This window comes from Bolinopsis microptera, chromosome 11, assembly GCF_026151205.1.
Source record: "Bolinopsis microptera isolate Bmic1 chromosome 11, MBARI_Bmic_1.0, whole genome shotgun sequence".
In the NCBI taxonomy this organism is placed as follows: domain Eukaryota; kingdom Metazoa; phylum Ctenophora; class Tentaculata; order Lobata; family Bolinopsidae; genus Bolinopsis; species Bolinopsis microptera.
This window is the reverse complement of record NC_087082.1, coordinates 8,058,056-8,077,643: the sequence shown is the minus strand read 5'-3', so window position 1 is coordinate 8,077,643 and position 19,588 is coordinate 8,058,056. Positions and strand designations below refer to the sequence as shown.

Genomic DNA, 19,588 nt, shown 5'->3' with positions numbered 1-19,588 from the left:
AACATGCACCTAGACAGAATCTCTGCCCATGTGAGCGAGTGGAGCACCATACTATCATCTTTTGGGCTTCATCAACTTGTCTACTCACCAACACATAAAAAAGGTCACATCCTTGATCCTGTTATTTCTTCGCACAAAGTAGTAGATCAAACTTCTGTCGAGGTAATGCAAAACATGGCCAAAAGCTTCCCATCCTGTGACCACTATCCAATTATATTAAAGCTTCATAAGCCTCCTGACATCGACAAATGTGAGAAAGTCATACGCTTTAGAAAGATCATAGACATAGATCAGGAAAGGTAATTTATCTGTTGCTCTATCTGAGTTGGTTTTTGAAGAAAAGAGCTTCTCTGATGTTATGACTCAATTTAACAATGGGTGTCAACATATACTAAATGTACATGCTCCAGAATATTCCAAAACCATCAAAGACACTCTCACTGCTCCCTGGTTTGATTGCGAATACAAAGTTGCAAGAGCCGAAAGAAGAAAGGCTGAAAAAGTCGAGTCTTACATAGATCATTCTATCTTTGTTCATTTGCAAGAGCACTGTTCAGAGCTGACTGTCAAAAAGAAAAAACTGTTTTACTCTAATACTTTCCAAAAATACAAACACTCACAAATGAGCCTTTACAAATTTGTAGACACTTTCCTGGATAAAGAAAAGAACCTCACTTTACCATCTTCAGAAAATCTTCAGGAAACTGTAAATGCCTTTAACCAGTATTTTACTGAAAAAAATGAGAAAATGAAAAATCCGAACATCATTTCCCAACACTACTGTGACTAATAGTTCTCCAAACTTCAATGGCCAGGCATTATCTGAATTTAGAAAAGCTACTATTTTTGAAGTAAGAGAATTGATCAAAGAATCTGGCATCAAAACCTCATCGATTGATCCACTACCTAAAGAACTCTTGTCAGAGCACCTTGAGCTAATGCCTCCCTACCCTTTGTGATATTATCAACGTTTCTCTTTCAACTAGAAGTATGGAAGGAATCAAGTTAGCACATCTCACTCCCCTGATCGAAGGAGATTCCCTAAACACTGAGAACTTAAAGAATTATAGACCCATCTCTAATCTTACATTCATCGGTAAACTCATTGAGCGCTTTGTATTAAAATGCCTCAATGAACATCCAGCCAAGAATAATTTCAACATTGACCACCAGTCTGGTTACAAAAAGCATCACAGCACAGAAACACTTTTCATTACCATAGTCAATGACCTCCTCATAGCCACCAATGAAAACACAGCAACAGTTGTAATGCTTTTAGACACTGAGTGCTGCATTCGACACAGTTGACCGTATCAAACTGATCAATATATTGAAGTGTGGGATTGAGATTGCGGGAACAGCCTTGAAATGTTTCACCAGCTTCATCTGTGGTCGTTGTCAAAAAGTCAAGATAGGTGACCTAGAATCTGACTAGAAATTGTAATAAAGTTTGGTGTCCCACAGGGCTCTGTCCTTGGCCCTGTGTTGCTCAATATCTACATCCGCTCAATTTACTCTTCTGTAAAAGCAAAGCAATTTCTGATCCATGGCTATGCTGATGATCACCAGATCTACAAGTCATTTTCATCCGCTACAGAATATTAAGTCCTCATCGAAGACCTCCCAGGAAAAGTTACCGGCTGGTGGTGGTACTAGAGTTGGTTTAATTTAAACAGACGGCTTGACCTCGCGCGCGACAACAAGCATGATTTGCACGCGTGGCGTATTCCAATGTTCAGGCAGCTACCACGAGACACAATTCAGCCAACCAGAGTACAGGAATCCGCAAAGTTAAAGTTGCAAACTTTTGATCGGCCCGAAAGGGGACTTTTCTGGAGATTTTGAGATAACTCAACAATTACGTTGTCTTGAATTTTCCTCCTGGAGAGGTAACGTTACTTTTAAAAGAGGAACATGTTACAAAAAACCGGAAGTCTCCAACTCTTTTACTTTCAAAGTTAAGCCCCATCCGGTCAGGGTTCCTGGGCTGCCCTCCTGTTTTAGAGAAATCGAGACCTGGATGAGGAATCACTTCCTTCTTCTGAATCCAACTAAAACTGAAATTATAGTTTTTGGTTCAAAACGTTTATTGTCAGAATTAGAAATTGATGGTGTCTTCCTTAAATCTTTATTGTTTTCTATTTGCAAAACATAAATTACTAGCTGTAGTATGGTGGCCGAGGAGGCTCATTTTTAAAAATAAAATAAAAAACCATACTCACGTGGCCGAGGAGGCTCATTCGGCCGAGGAGGATCATTTTTTTTAAATGACCCTGCTCGGCCATGGCCGAGGAGTATCAAACAATATGACGGAAAAATGAGTCTCCTCGGCCATGGCCGAGGAGTATCAAACAATATGACGGTGGCCGAGGAGGCTCATTTTTAAAAATAAAATAAAAACCATACTCACGTGGCCGAGGAGGCTCATTCGGCCGAGGAGGATCATTTTCTCTCTATCTCTTTTTCTCTTCCTCTCTCTCTCTCTCTTATCTCTTCTCTCTCTCTCTCTCTCTCTCTCTCTCTCTCTCTCTCTCTCTCTCTCTCTCTCTCTCTCTCTCTCTCTCTCTCTCTCTCTCTCTCTCTCTCTCTCTCTCTCTCTCTCTCTCTCTCTCTCTCTCTCTCTCTCTCTCTCTCTCTCTCTCTCTCTCTCTCTCTCTCTCTCTCTCTCTCTCTCTCTCTCTCTCTCTCTCTCTCTCTCTCTCTCTCTCTCTCTCTCTCTCTCTCTCTCTCTCTCTCTCTCTCTCTCTCTCTCTCTCTCTCTCTCTCTCTCTCTCTCTCTCTCTCTCTCTCTCTCTCTCTCTCTCTCTCTCTCTCTCTCTCTCTCTCTCTCTCTCTCTCTCTCTCTCTCTCTCTCTCTCTCTCTCTCTCTCTCTCTCTCTCTCTCTCTCTCTCTCTCTCTCTCTCTCTCTCTCTCTCTCTCTCTCTCTCTCTCTCTCTCTCTCTCTCTCTCTCTCTCTCTCTCTCTCTCTCTCTCTCTCTCTCTCTCTCTCTCTCTCTCTCTCTCTCTCTCTCTCTCTCTCTCTCTCTCTCTCTCTCTCTCTCTCTCTCTCTCTCTCTCTCTCTCTCTCTCTCTCTCTCTCTCTCTCTCTCTCTCTCTCTCTCTCTCTCTCTCTCTCTCTCTCTCTCTCTCCCTCTATCTCTCTCTCTCTCAGGATCATTTTTTAAAAATGAGCCTCCTCGGCCATGGCCGAGGAGTATCAAACAATATGACGGGAAAATGAGTCTCCTCGGCCATGGCCGAGCAGTATCAAACAATATGACGGGAAAATGAGCCTCCTCGGCCATGGCCGAGCAGTATCAAAAAAATGAGCCTCCTCGGCCATGGCCGAGGAGTATCAAACAATATGACGGGAAAATGAGTCTCCTCGGCCATGGCCGAGCAGTATCAAACAATATGACGGGAAAATGAGCCTCCTCGGCCATGGCCGAGCAGTATCAAAAAAATGAGCCTCCTCGGCCATGGCCGAGGAGTATCAAACAATATGACGGGAAAATGAGTCTCCTCGGCCATGGCCGAGCAGTATCAAACAATATGACGGAAAAATGAGCCTCCTCGGCCATGGACGAGCAGTATCAAAACATCGCGCGCGCAATGCGCGTCTTTTACTTCTTAACAATGTCACGCACAGCGGCTTACGTAAACAACAAGACAGCGTGGACAATCAATATTTCGACTCGAATTATAGAACGGACATGTCATTGTCATCATCTTTATACTTGAAATCTTTTTTACAAAATGAAACACAGATGTAAAATAATGAATTTATAAGAGCATTATCCGAGAACCCTTAAACACTGCAATGAAACTCCGCTGAAAAATCCGTTAAGTAGGTGAGAATTTACCTACCATCGGAAAGTTCCAAAATCTGTAGCTAAATCCAAAACGTTTACAATCATACACTCCTTGCACCTTGAGATACGGATATTGAACAGCGAGACGGAAAATAAACGATGAGACAGATATTGAACACTAGGAGTTGGACGGACATTAAATACAGAGAGAACTATTTAACACGAGATAGAGATTGAAAACTGAAAGACAGATATTAAACACTGCACAGTGAGACGGACAGTCAATACGCAGGGAAACACTGGGACGGTCATCAAACATTGAGGGAGACGGAGAATCGAGAGAGTTAACACTGAGTGACATAAACACTGATGTGCATGATTGTTGAACTACTCAAACTCTTTCCCCATTCAAAACATCAAATAACAAATGCTGTCAGTAGCAGATTGAAAAATAACATTGCATTACTTTAAGATTAAAATTATAACCATTCTGAGCTGCGAAAGTAGCATTTGAAAGTGAATTTCAATCCTCCAACAAACTTTAGTAAAATACACGATGTCATATGTTTCAAAAGATTGTTATATTTTAATCTACCCTTGCTTATTTAATTAACCTCGTGCTATTTGCTAAAGAGAGAATAGCATTAGCAGATCTAGTTCACGTCTTCATATTTTCATTCAAGTCTGCGTGATGTAATTCGATGAAGCCACAAATCTCACAGAGCTACAGAATTCAGTGATCGTCTACAACACCAATAAAACCTGAAAAAAATGGAAGTTATGATATACATTTTAGAAACTCCATTGCAACATATTGCAATAGATCATCTAATCCGGGGTATAGTATGATGTGAAATTTGAAAAGTATTTAATATAAAAGCAAATTGTTTATCTCGTTAGGAAAATTTATCACGGACCTCAGAAAAGAACTTTTCTCTGCCACTACACGAAGGACAACGCAGTAAATTTTAATGCTAAAGATATCTTTCTTCAAGATGCACTCTAAAATTTGGATCAGAATAATACACAATGAACCTTATGCCAAATTATTAGACGGAGATCGTCTACTGATATTTCTCCGGAGTTTGCAGTTCCACGACCGGAGACCATCTACGGTAATTTTGTTGATTCTGTATGAATTAATCTCCGAGAAATTCCCGGAGAGCTTCATCTCCGTCTAATACAGTAGACGGAGCCGGAGAATCATCTCCGGAGATGATCTACGGGAAATGGACCTCCGTCTAATAATTTGGCATAATATCCGGCCATGGAACTGGGGGGTAAACTGTTTTGGAAATATCTGTAAATTTTGAAAATGTTTTATTATAAATGATGGCAACGTTTCGACTAAGACGTTGCCACCTCGACAGTCTGTCTATTGTGTAATCAATTTTACCTAAGTTAAGTCAGAATTCACACACCATCTGTACCTCAAATAGTCCACTGGCAAAATCATTTTCTACAGAACCCATATACTGTGGAATGGACTCTTTTAATTACAGGTAAGACAGATTGTGTCTGAATTGTTATCTTTATTCAGAGACCGTGTAGATTATATAATATATATTAAGTAACTGCACTTATACAATTTTCTGGAATCATTGCAGTTGTGTGATAAGTTCATGTTTTAACTCTTAAGTAGTGTTCATGGTGATCATATTTTTGGATCCCAAAACTTGGGAAGCACTCAACACACCAGGCTGAAGCAAAACTTTCCCCATTTCACCGTACGAGGTAAGATGATCTAAAAGTATGTACTCAGCTTACAACTTGACTCGTGGGACGAGACGTCGTGACTTGAGCCCCGAAAATTATTGAAATTATATACAGTTAGTTATAAGTATGCATACATAAATATGATACCAAACAATGTACAATGTGGTTTGGCCATTGCTATATATTTAAAATAAAATAAATCTGCCATATAATTATAAAAAATTTAAAAAATAAACCTGAAGAAAGGAGATGGAGAGTACTGAGTAGTTTCACAAACATACATAGAATTAATTAAATGTTAGACAGAATAAATGCAAGCTTGTATCATTTTATTTTATTTCTCTAGCTCCCAATACCCGTATTTTAGCCGTTCAATCTACTTTTAGTCATCATAACTGTCATTTATTTAACTTTCTTCCTATTGATCGATAATTTTTCATGACTTTTACAGCTTTACTCACTCCCGCATATTGTCATTCATCAGATCACTGTATAATAATGTGAACGTCTTTAACTAGAATTCCTCCTTCAGAAAATCAGAACTTGAGGTGCTGAAAAGATAAAGAAAACAAGGAAATCAAAGTCGGGGCCAAACACAATGAACAGTACAGCATTGTAGAGTAAAAAATAAACTCTTTTAAAATTGTGCCCTACAGATCAGTACAATTAGTTGCACTGAACAGGTGGTATACAGTCCACTGTCCACTACAATTTAATAAAATGTCCACTGAAATCAGGAGCACAATAGCACCAGCTCAAGCTTGTTGACAACTTCTATACAATCATCATTGCTAAAAGTCGCCTAGGAATTCATAAAGCTGCAACATGCAGCCAACAATACAGCATGGACCTCAAGTGATTATGACACAGCTGTTGATTAAAAATAACCTCCATCAACAAAAATGAGTAACCAGAGTAAGTATCGCAAAACATTCAAACAGAAATTGCCATTAAACTTTAGAACTACCAACAACTATTTACAGAATAAATGTTAGAAAAAAGGATAAAAAGTTATTCAAAAAGTACAACTTGTATGGTGACCTTTATTAAGAGGGAACTGCATTGTTATTAATATTAGATATAAATCCACGATCTACATAAGCACTATTACACTCAGGTACTAGCATAAATTAATGATTTTCTTAGTGAATAAATAGATACATTTACAGTATACGTTAAATTTCGGTTATTCACAAATCACAGGCCGTTAGATTCATTGTCTCCTAGAGTCCTAGTGTAATGTGTAGTGTTTAGCGTGTAAGGCGTAGTGTTTAGTGTCAAATGTGGATGTGTAGTGTTTTGTGTCTCACAGCAACAAATACAAGCGATCATTAATTGTTGGATTTATACGATTATGATCTCAACTTTAATAATCTTAATCATTTAATCAAAACTTGGTTCAGTCTGCTCAGTAATATAAAATACTAGCAATAAATCAGTGTTTCAAAGTTGGTTGAAACTGTGGAGGAAAAGCTTGAAGGTATACGATTAAAAATAACTATTATAACTAACCAGGTTACAAGTAAGACAGTCAGTATGTTGCAGACTGCAGAGGTTGAGAGGTACATTAATCAGTCACAGTGTGAACTAAAGCATCTGGCTTTGGTCTGACTTCGTTTTCACCGCACTTAGATCGTTGCACTGCTTCAAATCATCTCCTAAACAGTTAAAAGCTAAAGCAGTTTAAACGAATAGTAACGCAAAATGTTTTTATTAAGAATGGACCACATTAAAATCAATAAATCTTCGGCTGCAACTTCAAATTGCTACATCAATCAAAATGGATACTTGAAGAGCCATAAAATGATGACATTATACAATAGACATTTTACAATATTATTCCCATTATACATTGAAAAAACTACACAGGGAATTTAAACATAAATTTCGAGATACAATTCGAAAGGTTCAAATATCCAGACAAGATATAATTATAATAATACTGTTAGGTATCTGTGTGTGCACACAAAAATTCTTAACGACCTACTGACATTAAGCTAGTTTTTTATTGAAGAGTGAAAAATGTTATGATGATGATGAAAATCTAAATATTATAGGCTACAATGAGCATTTTAGTAACAAATAGTATGAAAGATCTGAAATTTAAAAAATAAAAACCCTAAAAATATTTACACCCCAAGTTAAAAATATAAATACTTTATTTCTAAAAACACTATCAAATAAGGTGGTTGATCAGTCACTTGTGTCATTACGACGACGTCGTTATATCAAGTCAAAATATTCCCCAAAATAATTTAAAGACGATTCCCGATCAAAAACGTTTTTGGTAGAAAAAGTTTTTCGAGTTACATAAATATCAATGGAGATGCAATTTTATAGATAAAATCAATAAAGCTTAAAAGTGAAGCCCAAAACAAAGTAACACACCCAACAATGGTTGAGATGTGATACATCCAAGCAGTCTAAGTCGACAATAATATCATGTGAGTTAATATAAAACTAGCTCCAATGTTCATGTAACCAGACAGGTTCTACCAATCCGAAGAGTAAAGTAGATTTCCATTCAGTCAGTAGTAAACAGTGTCTAGCACTGGTCGTCCTAAGAGGGACTCCCCATTTATTACAGGCCTGGGTAAGGCCGCGTACATACCAATGGATAGAGCATTGGCCGTCTAGTGTAGGGACTAGACTCCCCAGCTAGGCGTGGGTGGGCCCTGTAGAAATACAGATCTTCCTTCTTAGCTTGAGGTCATCATTATTCACACATTCACTGCAGATTTGGATGAACTTTGGATCTCTGGAGCAGTTTAGGATCGCCAAGTGTGGAGTACCCAGATCTTCCAGATTGGAGACCTCGTTACCAATACTGAGAAGATATGAGGCTTGGTCCCTAAGGTCTTCGTCAACATGACCACAACTAGTCAGTATATGAATTGCAGTTTGTTCTTCATGACCACAGGAGCAATAGGGAGATGGCCATTTCAGTCTGTCAAGGACAAAAAGAAATGAGTTTAGAAGATTGTTTTTGTAAAACAAGCTCATGACTAGAACCTCAGTTTCTCTGCTAGTATGATAAGGGAACTTCAGGGGGGTGGTAGACACCACGGGAATTTGAGACCAGCCCTCCATTTGTAACTGGTTCTTAATAGATTCCTGCCATACGAATTCAGTGAATTGTTTGATGGAGACCTTGGTGTAATGGCAGGCTTTCCTAGAGAGCTCGAACAATTTCGAGGCATCATTCAGTCCAATTATTATTGCATAACCTGGCAGAACAGAGTCAGCATGTACTTCAACCTTCCACTTTAGAAATTTCAACACATCCCGCATCTGGCCCAGAATTTTTGTGTTTCCGGATTCTATCTCTCTGCCATATGAAGTCATGGTGTACATCGATATGTATACTACTGAATACCTTCAGGTAGTGCTTTACCGATATTATTCTGTTTGTAACCCGGAGTGGGGGTATTCCCAAGATGACCTCTAGTATGGCATTTTGAACATTGAAGACTGCTCCCACAGCAGATTTTGCAACCTTGTACCAAAGTTTGTTCAGTTCCAGCATGTTGGCATTAGTTTGCCAGATAAACGAGCCATAGAAGAGGGAGGAAAACATCACAGTTTTGGCCAACCTCACTAGGACCTTTTGGTTCATCCCCCAATTACGGTTTGTATACCTGCTCAGACAAACCCAGCGGTAGATTAGCTTGTTGTATACATCCTGGCTGTGCTGCTTGAAGTTCAACTTACTGTCAAGTGTTATACCAAGTACTTTGCTGCTGTCTGTGAGATAGATGGTGTTTCCACATAGATCAAAGGATTTGGGAACAGCTGAAGCATCTTGGCATTGGAAACATATAACTTCTGTTTTATTCACATTACAGTTTATGACCATCCTCCATTGAGAAGTCCATTCCCCTATGAATCCCATCGCCAGCTCTAGGTAAAAGAGACATTCTTCAAGATCTTTTCCAGTCACTTTGATGGTTCCATCATCTGCAAATTTGAAGGCCTGAATCTGCTCATACAGTTGCACAGGGTCTCCATGTCGAACACATAAAATTTGAAAAGGATTGGTGACAGAACAGAGCCTTGTGGCAGCCCATAATCGAGGCACATCCTAACAGGACCAATGAAACCATTTAGGAGGAGGCTACCGTCCTCCCAAAGAGGAAAACTATCAATTGTTCTTAGGTAGCATCCATGCACACCAACCTTCCCATAGTTTCACTATCAGGCCTTGTTTCCACACCGAGTCAAATGCTTTTTCGAAGTCAATGAATAGGCAGAGAACGGTCAGTTTTTTCATCATGTCTCCTTTAATTCCAGCTGTTAGCCTGTTGCAGATACCTTATAGTGTTTCTACCTTTTGAGAAGCCTTCTTGGTTGCTATCAATGAGTCCGATAGTGAAAAGATATGTTTCCAGCCGGCATGCAAGAATCCGTTTCAAAGAGTTTGCCTAAGTATGAAGAGATTGAGATTGGTCTGTAAGAACCAGGCTTTGCATAACTGCTCTTTCCTTCTTTTTTCAGAAATATTATGTTAGATGCATTCCAAACCCATTTTCCATTTCTCAGGCAGAGGCTAAAAAAGTATACTCAGGGCATGCAATGCGTTTGGACCAAGGTGTTTGAGCATAGATGGATGAACTTGGCAGTTGTCGAAACTTCCTGCTGTGGATTTATTTCCCTTAATTATACCAAGGATTTCCCGTGTGAACTGGGCAGTAAAGCTTTGAGCTGTGTTGAAAGTTATCCATGGAATCAGCAAATGGCTGAAATCCATCCTCTTTGATTTCTGAGTATAGTTTGTTGGTTTCATTATAGAAGTTCTGATCAAATTTATCTATGTTTTCTACAATGTGCTTACCCATGAAGAATGTCTCAAACAACTCTTTTTCTATTTCTTTATTCTCTGTCATGACTGTCCCCATCCTCATTAACCAGAGCTTCCACTTGTTGGTCAGTTGGAGGCTTAAAAAGTCTGTTGAAGTCTTTCCAGAATTTGTTTGCTTGAGCTACATTTAGATTTTGGGTCTTGTTGACTATAAACTGCTGACATGCTTGTTTCCTTGTTTTCCAATGTTAAACAGTATATATAATATATATACAATAAATTAAATCAAGTGATGCAATTGGCAGAGCACAATCGTTAATCCTGAGCAATAGATATCGTCTCATCCTTCGTAGCTCTTCTCCTCAGGTATCAGGTTGAAGGAGACATTGGATATAGGGGCGGTCCAAGCCTTCTTTAGCTTTCCATGTACACCCCTCTAACTGCTACTAGCACACTCCTCTTTAGTCTTTATATCATGCTCAGGCGTGTCCTGCTGTTACACATCACCTGGCTGTAGTCTTTCCTTGGTCTTGTGGCTATCAACACAGCAAGTTTCCTTATAAAACACTTGGCCTCAAGCTCAAGGTTGCCATTCCTCCTGTAGTGGTAAATACAGGGAGGACAAAAATGACCCTTTCTTCAATTATTGTAGCACACTGTTCATGCATACTGGTTCTTTTTCTCATTCTCGTGCAGAGTGTAGAGCTGTGGCATGGTCTTTCCCTTTGATATGTGGGCGATTAGGTTTTTAAAAATACCTTGTCAAAAAAAGGGCCCCTCCAATGGGCTCCATACCCTTTTTCGATTTTCGACCTACCCTTAAATTTTCAGCATTTTTGCCCTTTTGTTGGAAGTTGTGATTCAAATAGGTGTTAAAAGGGGCAAAATTTCCTCACTCACATCCTTGGTCCCCACCCTTTTGGTTTTTCCAACAGAGTCCCCTCTTTTTTGTTATGACGGTTTTTCTTACAGTTGGGGGAAAAGATGGGTGACATTTTTGGGCTCCATAATCAAAGTTTCCCTTGGGGGTTTAGGGATGTCCCCAAAACCTTCCCCAGAGATAAACGCATCTCTGAATTCTTGCTCGAAAATTTTAAGCAAAACCCTTTGGCTGTTAAATTTGGGGAAAGACATGTTACCAACCCCTTTGGACCCATGTTCTTGTACCAGTTGCTGTGACTCCCTAGAAATTTCATCCCCCTTTAACATTTTCTAAACCCAAGCCCCTTTCTTCAATTTAATTTTTTAAAACAAATTTGGGGGTTTTTCACTCTCCCTTTTAAATCTTAATTTTTTCCAACTTCATCGGGGAAATTTTTCCGGTCATAGGGGGTCAACCCCTCCTCTGTTTTTAATTGAGTGACGCCCCTGGTTTCCCTTTTCCGCGATTCAAACGGGAAAAAACAATACCAACCCCCCCTCTTTTTCGGTAGCGAGCATTCTCCTGCGCAGGTCAGTCACATTCCTACCAATAATTCCCGGAAAAGAACTTTTCTCTTTTTACACTTCCCAAGGGGAAAAGAGGTATTAAAGTGTTTTGGTGGTGCGCATCACAAAGGCCCCACCAAAGGACAGAGGGTTTTTGGGTTAAAAACTTGTTGGGGCCCCTGAAGTTAATGAAGGGGAAATTTTTCTGAAAAACTCTTTACTCCTTTTACCCTTTTTTTCCTATTTTTATTTTTTTTGCTTTCGTCTCTCTAGAATCCCCCCTACCCCCTTTTAAATTTTCCCCAAAGATGTCCAAAAAAGGCGGGAAAACTCTATACCAGTATTCCAAATAAAAACTTGGCTGTGGGTGTAGCGATTTTTTTTTTGGGGCCCTTTGGTTTAAGAATTTTTTTTCACTTTTTTGGGGATGTACCCTTTAATTTTTGGCCCGTTAAAACTGGGGAAAAACCCTAAAACCCCGGGGGTTTTTAAGGAAACCCTTCTGCTGAAATTTCTCCACACACCCCGGTTGCCCCAAATTTTTAAAGCTATTGGCCGGCTGTTACGGCCAGAAGTTATTGGGTATAATCCACGATTCTGTTTTACATTACCGTTTAAATAAAAAGTTTGGTGTGGGTAACTTCTCGTATTGGGCTCCAAAAGATGTAAAAAAAGGACTTCCGTTACCACCCACTTTTCCCAATTGGCTCAATTTTTGGGAATTTTTTAAACTCTTTAAAAAATCTTTCCATTTTAACGGGCCCTTTTTTTCCTTCATAAATTTTGAAACTCCTTTAAAAAATACAAAACAAAAACATAGTTAGAATCAAATTAATCTTTCGAAAAGAAAAACCTAATAAAGTGTTAAAGGGGTTTGAAATCCCAACGATAACACAAAAAAAATTACTAAATATTCTTGTGAAAAATGGCAGTTTTTGGCTTTTAGCGCTCATTTTCATACTAGGGTTTTAAATTTTCAAAAATTTATGGGGGCGCCCCCAAAAATTTTGGGTTTCCCTTTAAAGGAATTTAATTTTTTTGCCCGAATTATTTTTGATGCTTTTAAAAATTTGCGTTATTAAAAAATTTTGCCCCTTTACAAAAAAGAATTTCAAAATATTTTTAAAGGAAAAATAATTAAAAATAATTAAAAGTTAAAATTTTAAAAAATTTAAATTTTTAAAAATTTAAAAACTTTTTAAAAATAATAAAAATTAAAAAACCTATCAAAATAAAAATTTGCGCGCCGAGTTAAACTCTTTTACAGTAAAATTTTTTTTGGGTTTTTACTAGTATAAACATGTTAAAATCCACTTAAGGATTTTAATAAAAAGGTCCCTAACCCCGGAAAATTTTTTAATGGCACTGGCAGTGGCCTGGCCCCATAGCGCGAGTTTTTTGGGCTGCGCCCGCGAAATAAATTATCTTTCACTGTGACTAAATCGGGGCAAAAAGGGGCCACTGGCCTCCCGACTGCGATGAAATTTTACCACCCTCATTAAGCAGACAGTTTGTGTATTAAACCCCAACCCCCCCTAAAGCTTGCTGGGCCCCGAAAAAAAAATTTTTGCCCCCCGGAAAAGGAAAATTTTAGGCCAAATTTTAAAAACCCCGTTGAAAAAGAAAAAAGCCCATCATTTATTGTAGCGAAATTGCACTACTGGATCGGGCCCCGCATCAAAAAATTCTTTCTCGAAACCGTATGCAGATGGGCGAAAATGGGGGAATAAATTGAAAACGTGAATAAACATGGTTTTCCCGAAATTTTTAAAGGTTTCCCCCATTGAAAACTTTTTAAAAATTTTTTTTTTTTGGGTTTTAAAATTTTTGTCTATAATAAAAACGTGGGACAAACAGCATTGAACAGCGAAACACTAGCAAAATTTTATTTGTAGGGCTTCACATAACCATGTTGCATGTGTAACGCAACTTTTCGCGAAAGAAAAAAAAAGGGTTTTGGGAAAAAAGAAATTTAAACAGCTGAAACTGTTTAAATTTAGATTTTTAAATTTTTCGCAGCTCGGCGAGGTACAGTAGTGCATCTTCCCACAACTAGTCACTTTGGAAGCATTTTTGGGACGGCGGGGGCGCACACAATAACACACCCGGGGCTACGGGGCCTTGGGCCCACGGCCCAGCTCCAAGTAAGTTTTTCCTGGCCTTAAGCCCTTTATATTAACCTTAAGTGCTTTTTTAAAACAAGTGATATTTGAAAAACCAAAAAAACTTTGACTGTAAAGGGTTTTCCCAACTCGGGGGGATTTTGATTTTGATGGGTTTTTAAATAAATTTATTTTTTTTGGGTTTTTAAAATTTAAATTATAATAATTTTAAATTAAAAAATTTTAAAATTTTATTTATATATTAAAACCCTATAACAATTTTTTTAAAAATTTTCATTTCTGGCCCCCCAAATTTTCTTAAATTAAACCGGAAAAAATTTAAATGCAAAAAAATAATTCTGGCAAAAAAATTTAATTTTTAAGGGAAACCAAATTTTAGTTCGCCGCCCCATTTTTTCAAAAATTTTTACACCTTTAATTTAAAATGGGAGCGCTAAAAAAAAATTTATGCCAATTTTCACAAAAATTACTTTAGAAATTTTTTTAGTGTTATCGTTCCCTTTCAAACCCCCTTTACACTTTATTGGGTTATCTTTTTCTTTAAATTTGATTAAACTATCAAAGGTTTTCTCGTATTGTAAATTGTTTAGGGATTTACACTTGAGAAGGAAAAAGGGACATTAAATGGGAAAGATTTTAAAAGATCTTTAAAAAAATTAAAAAAATTTCCCAAAAGATATTTTGGCCCGGGTAACAGGAAGTTTTTTGGGGTACATCTTAGGAGCCAAAACAAAATTTTTCCCCAACACCAAATTTTGAAAATGGGTAATGTAAAAAGAATCGTGGTTTAAATCCCCCGTTAACAAGGGCCTGTAACAAGGCTACTATTTTAAAAATTGATGCAACGTGATGGTGGATGACTCTGCACGCGGGTTCTCGGAAAAAAATCGGGCTTGTGGGATTTACTCATTTTGAACGGTCCAAAATTTGGGCTACCCCCCAAAAAAAAAGGGGGAAGCCCTTTTCTTATATTTTCCCATATTTGTTAACATGAATTGAAAAATTTCAAATCAATTTATTTTTTTTGGGTTTCCCCAAATTTATTGAACTGGGGAACGGTTGCCTCAACAATGTTGACTATGCAGGGGAAGGGATTGAATTGTAAAAAAGTGTAAAAAACCGAAAAAAAAAATTGATGAAAATTTTTTTTAAAAAACTGAAACCCACCAAATGAATTGTCCCCTTAAATTTAAAAAGTTTTTTTAAACAAAAAAACCACGTGCCTTTAAAGCACGGGGGCGGGCCTTCGGGGCCACGCAAATCGGAAAAAAAAGGGGTTCAAAAAACCCAAATTTTGGGCCCTTCAAAGCCCCTTAAACTTTCCGATGGTTCCGGGGGGTTTTTTAGCTGGGCCCTTCAGCTTCTGAAAAGGGGAAATTACTACCAATCCAGGGTTGAGGAAAAAACCGACCCCGCTTTTTAGGGGTTATATTTGATATTTTTAAATCTGAAATTTAAAAGACAAAATTCAAATTTGTTTCTCAAAAAATTTGGGTTTCTTTTATCCAAAAAGGGCCAAAAAAGAAAAATCCTACTCCCCAGACCCATGTTTTTTTTGGGGAGAAAACGGTTTATAAAAGATAACAGGGCGGGGGGACTCTTTCGGGGAACAGGGTTGGGGGGAGAGGGGGGCAGAGAGACGTAGGCAAAAAAAAAAGTAGAAAAAGGGGTTTGGGATGGAAAAAAGTTTTTAAAATTGCTTTAAATAAACTTGGAGCCCTTATGGTTAAAACCAAAGGCCCTATAAACGGGGCCTTTGGGTGATGGGGCCCCAAAACCCAAAAACCTTTTAAAAACCTTTTTTTAAACCAAATTGGGAGGGGGTTTTAAAAAGGGGGAAAATTCTTTCCGGAAATTTTTGGGTAGGTTTTAACCCCCGGGGGGAAATTTGCTGGCTATGTTTGGGGGGGGGGTTGGTTTTTTTTTCCCAGTAGAGTTCGCGGAAAAAGGGAAAACCCGACGTCCCCAAATTTTAAAGAGGAGTGGTTAAACCTCATTATGCCAAAAATTTTTTCCTGATAAAATTGGGGAAAAAATTTTTGATAAAGGGCAGGGGTGAAAAAACCCTCAATTTAGTTAAAGAATTACACTTGAAGAAGGAGTTTTGTTGAGAAATGGGGTGGGGATAGAATACTAGGGGTCACTGCAACGGGTTTAAAAAAAAGGGGTGGGGGCGGGCAACATTCTCCCCATTCAACGCTAGGGTATGTTTTTATATTCGAGCAAGACTTCGAGTTGCTTTTTTATCTCTGGTATTTTGGGCTTCCCTAACCCCCCAAAAATCTTTGTTTATGGAGCCAAGAATGCCCAAAAACATACCCCAAACTGTAAAAAATTACCGTCATAAAAAACGTGGAGACTCTGTTGGAAAACCCTTAGGCTGGGAAAAAAGGATGTGGTAGGTTTTTAGCCCCTGTTTAAAACACCTTTAGAAAAAACCCAACTTCCAAAAAAAGGGGAAAACTTTGGGGATTAAGGCTAGGCCCCGATATACGAAAGGGGGATAGGGAGCTTTTTTTGGAAAAGGGACTTTTTTTGCCCTTGGGTTTTTTCAACCCTTTAAAATCGCCTACAATAAAGGAAAGGGGACCATCCCCACAGCTCTACCTCTTGCACAAAATTTGAGAAAAAAAACCAGTTGCATAAAACAGTGGTACAAAAATTTGGGAAAAAAGGGGTCATTTTTGTCCTCCCTTTTTTTTACCAAAAAAGGGAGGAATGGCCCCTGAGCTTGGGGCCCAAGTTTTTTAAAAGGAAACTTCCCGGTGTTGATACCCCAAAAGCCCAAAGGGAAAGATACGGGCCAGGTATGTGAAACAGCAGGACGCCTAGCTTTGGATATAAAGACTAAAGAGGAGTGTGCTGTAGCGGGGGTTTGTACTTTGAAAGCTAAAGAAGGCAGGGGGGACCGCCCCTTTTTCCCAAAATTTTCCCCTTCAACCTGATCCCTGAGGAAAAAGGGGCTACAAGGGTTTAGCATATCTATTGCTCAGGTTTTACGATTTGTCTGCCCCAATTGCACCCACTTGTTTTTAATTTTTGTATAAATTTTTTTTTATACTTTTTTAACTTTTTTCCTTTTTAAATTTAAAAAAACAGTTTAAAGGGCCATATCTTTAAAATTTTTTTTGTGTGCACACACAGATACCTAACAGTATTATTATAATTATATCTTGTCTGGATATTTGAAACCTTCGAATTGTATCTCGAATTTATGTTTAAATTCCCTGTGTAGTTTGTTCAATGAATAATGGGAATATAATGTAAAAATGTCTATTGTATAATGTCATCATTTTATGGCTCTTCAAGTATCCATTTTGATTGATGTAGCAATTTGAAGTTGCAGCCGAAGATTTATTGATTTTAATGTGGTCCATTCTTAATAAAACATTTTGCGTTACTATTCGTTTAAACTGCTTTAGCTTTTAACTGTTTAGAAGATGATTTGAAGCAGTGCAACGATCTAAGTGCGGTGTGAAAACGAAGTCAGACCAAAGCCAGATGCTTTAGTTCACACTGTGACTGATTAATGTACCTCTCAACCTCTGAAGTCTGCACATACTGACTGTCTTACTTGTAACCTGGTTAGTTATAATAGTTATTTTTAATCGTTCTACCTTTCAAGCTTTTCCTCCACAGTTTCAACCAACTTTGAAACACTGATATTATGCTAGTATTTTATATTACTGAGCAGACTGAACCAAGTTTTGATTAAATGATTAAGATTATTTAAAGTTGAGATCAAAATCGTATAAATCCAACAATTAATGATCGATTGTATTTGTTGCTGTGAGACACAAAACTACACATCCACATTTGGACACTAAAACACTACGCCTTACACGCTAAACACTACACATTACCACTAGGACTCTAGGAGACAATGAATCTAACGGCCTGTGATTTGTGAATAACCGAATTTAACGTATACTGTAAATGTATCTATTTATTCACTAAGAAAAATCATTAAATTATGCTAGTACCTGAGTGTAATAGTGCTTATGTAGATCGTGGATTTATATCTAATATTAATAACAATGCAGTTCCCCTCTTAATAAAGGTCACCATACAAGTTGTACTTTTTGAATAACTTTTTATCCTTTTTTCTAACATTTATTCTGTAAATAGTTGTGGTAGTTCTAAAGTTTAATGGCAATTTCTGTTTGAATGTTTTGCGATACTTACTCTGGTTACTCATTGTTTGTTGATGGAGGTTATTTTTAATCAAAGCTGTGTCATAATCACTTGAGGTCCATGCTGTATTGTTAGCTGCATGTTGCAGCTTTATGAATTCCTAGGCGACTTTTAGCAATGATGATTGTATAGAAGTTGTCAACAAGCTTGAGCTGGTGCTATTGTGCTCCTGATTTCAGTGGACATTTTATTAAATTGTAGTGGACAGTGGACTGTATACCACCTGTTCAGTGCAACTAATTGTACTGATCTGTAGGGCACAATTTTAAAAGAGTTTATTTTTTACTCTACAATGCTGTACTGTTCATTGTGTTTGGCCCCGACTTTGATTTCCTTGTTTTCTTTATCTTTTCAGCACCTCAAGTTCTGATTTTCTGAAGGAGGAATTCTAGTTAAAGACGTTCACATTATTATACAGTGATCTGATGAATGACAATATGCGGGAGTGAGTAAAGCTGTAAAAGTCATGAAAAATTATCGATCACTAGGAAGAAGTTAAAATAAATGACAGTTATGATGACTAAAAGTAGATTGAACGGCTAAAATACGGGTATTGGGAGCTAGAGAAATAAAATAAAATGATACAAGCTTGCATTTATTCTGTCTAACATTTAATTAATTCTATGTATGTTTGTAAAACTACTCAGTACTCTCCATCTCCTTTCTTCAGGTTTATTTTTTAAATTTTTTATAATTATATGGCAGCTTTATTTTATTTTAAATATTATAGCAATGGCCCAACCACATTGTACATTGTTTGGTATCATATTTATGTATGCATACTTATAACTAACTGTATATAATTTCAATAATTTTCGGGGCTCAAGTCACGACCGTCTCGTCCCACGAGTCAAGTTGTAAGCTGAGTACATACTTTTAGATCATCTTACCTCGTACGGTGAAATGGGGAAAGTTTTGCTTCAGCCTGGTGTGTGAGTGCTTCCAAGTTTTGGGATCCAAAAATATGATCACCATGAACACTACTTAAGAGTTAATAAACATGAACTTATCACACAACTGCAATGATTCCAGAAAATTGTATAAGTGCAGTTACTTAATATATATTATATAATCTACACGGTCTCTGAATAAAAGGATAACAATTCAGACACAATCTGTCTTTCCTGTAATTTAAAAGAGTCCATTCCAACAGTTAATGGGTTCTGTAGAAAATGATTTGCAGTGGACTATTTGAGGTACAGATGGTGTGTGAATTCTGACTTAACTTAGGTAAAATTGATTACACAATAGCAGACTGTCGAGGTTGGCAACGTCTTAGTCGAAACGTTGCCATCATTTATAATAAAACATTTTCAAATTTACAGATATTTCCAAAACAGTTTACCCCCAGTTCCATGCCGGATATTATGCCAAATTATAGACGGAGGTCCATTTCCCGTAGATCATCTCCGGAGACTAGATGATTCTCCGGCTCCGTCTACTGTATTAGACGGAGATGAAGCTCTCCGGAATTTCTCGGAGATTAATTCATACAGAATCACAAAATTACCGTAGATGGTCTCCGGTCGTGGAACTG

At 37.8% G+C, this 19,588-nt stretch overlaps 1 long non-coding RNA gene across 1 annotated transcript; it reads right to left on the bottom strand.

The window, feature by feature from the left end:
• Positions 1 to 3,750: 3,750 nt before the first annotated feature.
• LOC134822880 (uncharacterized) lies at positions 3,751 to 7,191 on the bottom strand. Its single transcript, XR_010161232.1, has 2 exons — positions 7,021 to 7,191; positions 3,751 to 4,554 (listed from the first exon to the last, which is right to left on the bottom strand). It is a non-coding gene; the product is annotated as an uncharacterized LOC134822880 (long non-coding RNA).
• Between the last annotated feature and the right edge of the window lie 12,397 nt (positions 7,192 to 19,588).